The sequence below is a fragment of the Dioscorea cayenensis genome, chromosome 11 (assembly GCF_009730915.1).
Source record: "Dioscorea cayenensis subsp. rotundata cultivar TDr96_F1 chromosome 11, TDr96_F1_v2_PseudoChromosome.rev07_lg8_w22 25.fasta, whole genome shotgun sequence".
Taxonomy (NCBI): Eukaryota; Viridiplantae; Streptophyta; class Magnoliopsida; order Dioscoreales; family Dioscoreaceae; genus Dioscorea; species Dioscorea cayenensis.
The window spans coordinates 8,204,498-8,209,299 of NC_052481.1; the positions used below are offsets into that span (position 1 = coordinate 8,204,498).

Below are 4,802 nucleotides of genomic sequence, written 5' to 3' on the forward strand. Positions count from 1 at the left end.
AAGAAATGCCTGGTAATCATCCACAGAGTTTCTCGGATTTCACATGTCCAAATCTTGAGGGGGTTGGTTCAAGCATTGTTCGCCCAGCAGATGCTGCAAATAATTTTAGTTAAAGCCAAATTTTATCCAGTTGGTGTAACAGATGTGTTAGTTTGACGGGTTTCAGGATGAAGACCCATATAAGCACCTCAGAAATTTCTTGGAGATTTGCGACACATATAAGGCGAGCAATGTCTCTGAGGAGGCAGTTTGCCTAAGACGTTTTCCACAACATGGAGGAAGGGCCAAGCAGTGGCTAAAATCCTTGCTACTTGGGGCTCTCACAACATGGAATCATGTTTCTGAGGTATTTGTTGCTAGATACTTCCCTCCTGCAAGGATCACCAAGCTCAAAAGCGATATCTCTTCTTTTCATCAATTTGAGTCTAAATCATTGTATGAGACTTGGGAAACGTATAAAGAGATGTTAAGGAAATGCCCGCATCATGGAATTGTACAGTGTATTCAAATCCAAATTTTTTATAATGGGCTGAACACTTCTACCAAACGGATGCTTGATGCAGCCACCAGGGGTTCATTATGTAACAAGCAAACTAGAGATGGACAAAAGATGATTGAAGAGATGGTAAACAATGGGTATCAGTGGAGTTCTAAAAGGAACAAACCAATGAAATCTGCCAGTATCTATTAAGTGGATGTCATTACAACTCTTGTAGTACAGGTTGAAGCAATACCAAAGAGGTTAGGCAACATGCAATCTCCATCTTTAAGTTCAGTGCCTATTCATGATAATTCTGGCCAGTCATGTCATTCATGTTTCCTATCTATAGCTCATGTTAGTGCAGAGTAAATTGAGAAAGTGGATTTTCTTGGTTAGAATTGTCGTTATCAGAATAATCCATATGGCAACACTTATAATGCTCGATGGAGGAATCATCTAATTTTTTCGTGGAGTCAGCTGAGACAAGGTCAGGTAGTATAGTAGTAGTATAAACCTCCATCTCAAGTTGCACCACAGTCACAACCTTCATCCTTTTTAGAGTTTGCTAATGATCTGACAACTTTAATGACCAAGTTCATCAAGAGTGGCGAGAACTGATTTCCTGATCATGAAGAGATGATTAGGAGCACAAACGCAACCGGGCGGAACATGGAACATCAAGTAGCTCAAATTTCCAAGTTACTAGAGGAGAGACTAATGGGGATCCACCAGGAGCAACACTATGGGTAACCCATGAGAATCTTTGAAGGGTGTGTCCTTAAGAAGTGGAAAGCAACTCCAAGATCTTGTTGATAAGGAACCTAAGCCGTTAGTTTCTGAACCCATTATTGTCACTAAAATAGATAATACCCCACAGAATAATTCTTCAGTTTCAGTATAGAGCAGAAACTTCTTTTCCCCTCCAAGGTAAATAAAGACCAACTTGATGAGTAGTACAAAAAGTTACTCGACATGTTCAAGACTTTGCACATTAATGTCCCATTTGTAGAAGTTATTGCTCGGATACTGAGATATGCTAATTTTATAAAGGAATTAATCACCAACAAGAGGAAATTGGAGGAAAAATCTTCTATGACAATCGGTGAGAAGTGTTCTACACTGCTATGCAACAAACTCACCAAGAAAGAGAAGGATCCAAGAGGCTTTATTGTTCCATGAACAATTGGTGGTTTGGTCGATGAGAAGGCGCTTGCCGATCTTGGGGCAAGCATTAATTTTGATGCCGTATAGAATTCTTCAGAGTTTAAGTATTGGGGAGCCCAACCCTACAAACATGACTCTCTAGCTGGCAGACCGATCCACCCGAAGACCAAGGGGCATAATAGAAGACGTTTTGGTCAAGGTAGACAAATTCATATTCCCAGTGGACATTGTTATCTTGGACATTTGATGACAAGGTGGAAGTGCCATTAATTTTCGGATGACCGTTCCTTGAAATGTTCAAAGCCCTTATTGATGTAAACAACGGCCGTATGACTCTCCAAGTTGGTGACCAAAGAGACACATTTAGGCTTCACGACTCCATGTGACACACAATGGACTTTGATGACATGTCTTATTTTGTTGATGTGGTTGATAAGGCCATTTTTGATTTTGTGCAGGAGGCATTTTTAACGGATAAACTTATTGACCTTTTAGAGGATATCCCATTTGATGATGATGCACCTGAAGTGACAATTGAGGAGGCCCTAAAGTCTAGAAATGTTAGTCGACATAGACTACGCAGCCACTTGAGAAGCGGATCTCCCAGGTGAGGAAATGGTGGAAGAAGGTGACATGCAAGAAGAAGAGGCACCCACTTCTCCACCTGAGCCGCGCATCCCCAATTATGTTGGTACTCAGATATTTTGGTGAGATCCAGTTAATTAACATGTTGCCTTTCCTATGTTTGCAATTGTTTCTCAGGTGGTCGAAAGAGGTCTCCATTTCATGAACCTCCACGAGCACGCAACAAGTACGTCAAGTTAGTGACATTCAACAAGTCCTTCTTGGGAGGCAACCTAAGTTGTTTATTTTGTAGTTTTAGTCATTTTTGTTTTTCATTTTGTTTTGGGATAGTTGTTTCCTAAACTCATGTCATCTGCTCTCTCACTCAAGTTCTTATGGTTGTCGTGATTTCTTTTATTTGATCTCCATGCCGATTTGCATTTTATGTGTGGCCGTATGCTTTGTTGTTCACTTTAGAAGGAAGAATCCTCACTCTGAAGAATTCCAGGACAAGTAGGGGTTGGCCACGCTCATGTGTGTGTCACTAGAAGGATGTCTTGGTAATATCTAAGGGCAGACACAGGCTTAACTCAATCGTGTCAAGGTGAGACACGGTTAATGTGCTCCTTGCACGATCGTGTCAGTGCAAGATTGTTCATTCTGTTAATCTCCTGGGATTTTTGGGGGGACTAGCACCCTCAGGGACACGATCGTGTCACCCCTGGACTTTCATGTCCTAGTCCCGTGACTCGACACACATCTGTCAAGGGCGTGCATGGGACCCGGAGTCCGCATTCCTTCACAATACCCCTTTCCCTTGAATCACCTGACATTTCCTTTTTCCATTCCTTTTTTTAAGCGCGGTTCACTCGATTGTAATTTCCCTCAAAAGTTCACCTCGTTAACATCTTTTCTTCTCTTGTGTGTGCCTTTGATCTTGGGTAAGTTGTCATTGTTTTCTTACGCATATTTAGTGTCGAAAGTGTGGGGTCATACATTTCGCTGTGATTGACATTTGTTTGCTGCACTCATTGTAGCTTGGTCCATCAGCCACATCATGGTTAAGCATTAGAGTCCTCTTTGGGGGATGATGACCAACGCTGACATGATCGTGTCAGTCATGACACGATCATGTTGCTGGTGAATTTCTGTTTGCCTCTCACTTGGACACGGTCACTGTAACCCTAGCACGACCGTGTTCGGCCTGAATTTTGGTCTTCTGAAATGAGTTGTTGTACTTTTTCTTTGTAGCTAATATTGAGGAAGAACAGTGTCACTAGGTCTTATAAGAGACCTAGGACTGACCCCTTATCATCTGGCGGGGTGTATTGGCCCAGGCTCTATGCTGAGGTCCATATCGAGAGATATGTCTGTCTCCCTCGTCAGCATTTTGGCGAATTGAGAGAAATCGATTTGGTCATCCTGGGAGAGATCAGGCTTGAGGTTGAACTGCGGTATTTGTTACGTGCTGGGCATGGAGATAGTTGTTTCAAATCACTGACAACACCTATGAGTAGCTGGCACTCGAGGTGTTGTTCACTTTAGAGTTAGCCCGTGGTACGATTGCATTTCACCGTGCAGATTACATTCGGTTTTAGGTCTTTGGTGTACTGTATTGTATGAGCCTCATCGAGTTTTCCATCCACTTGGGCTTGTATGGCCCTGAGTTCATTCGCACCCAGGCCTATGATGCTTTGCTTATCTCCAGACCGGTAGGGAAGCCCCTTTGTGACGCTTGGCGACGATTGAGCTCTTTGCGCACCTATGATCTATGTCATACCAAGGCTACCGCCCTCCACTCCCTCACACTGGGCTACATTTATTTCCTGCTCAGTCATACTTTGATAGGCCGCAGTAATAGGACTGGTGTTGTTAGCTCGTGAGATTTCAACTTTCTGCTGAGCATGGTTGACGGATTTCATTTGCATTTGCCATACAAGATTGTTGTGTCCATCTGCCATCGGAGGGCATCTCCGTGTGTAGGTGCATTCTTCTTCGGCCTATATATTACTCGACTTGTCCGCCACATAGGCCCTCTCAGGGGACTAATAAGATATGTGTCATCGGAGGTGTGGCACCTATGACCCTCGAGACACTTCGCTCGATGAGATTGGTTCATAGGGTCACGACTGTTCGGGGAATTGAGTACCGTACTACTTTGCCTGAGGAGTAGTCTACTACGGACACTAAGAGCCCCGATTCTAATTCTGCCCCCGAGCCACCTCTTGCCACATCTCCTTACCCACGGCCTACCGTCTCTGGTATGATTTTCTGTTCTTCTATTAGGTTTAAGTGGCTACAGCGGCACGTGTTGCACATCGCCGTGCATTTGGGGGTATTGGTATCACTGGAGCCTATCTCCCCTACGCATTCTACTTGACACATTGGTGTGGACACCGCCGATCTAGGATTGCCTGATACCTCTATCACTCTGTTTGATGCAACTTCTGGAGATGCCACTAATGCAGAGATCGACGGCTCTTGATTCAGCGATCCTTTTATCACTTTATGTATTTGCTGTCATTTTATCTTTTTGTCGTTTGCTTTGTAGTTCAATCCGCAAGGGAAGTCCCCTTCGGTACTGGCATTTTGG

The 4,802-nt window shown here is 43.6% G+C and overlaps 1 non-coding gene across 1 annotated transcript; it reads right to left on the bottom strand.

Annotated features, from left to right (window-relative positions):
- Nucleotides 1–385: 385 nt before the first annotated feature.
- Nucleotides 386–492, bottom strand: LOC120272871. Its single transcript, XR_005540404.1, has one exon. It is a non-coding gene; the product is annotated as a small nucleolar RNA R71 (small nucleolar RNA).
- Between the last annotated feature and the right edge of the window lie 4,310 nt (nucleotides 493–4,802).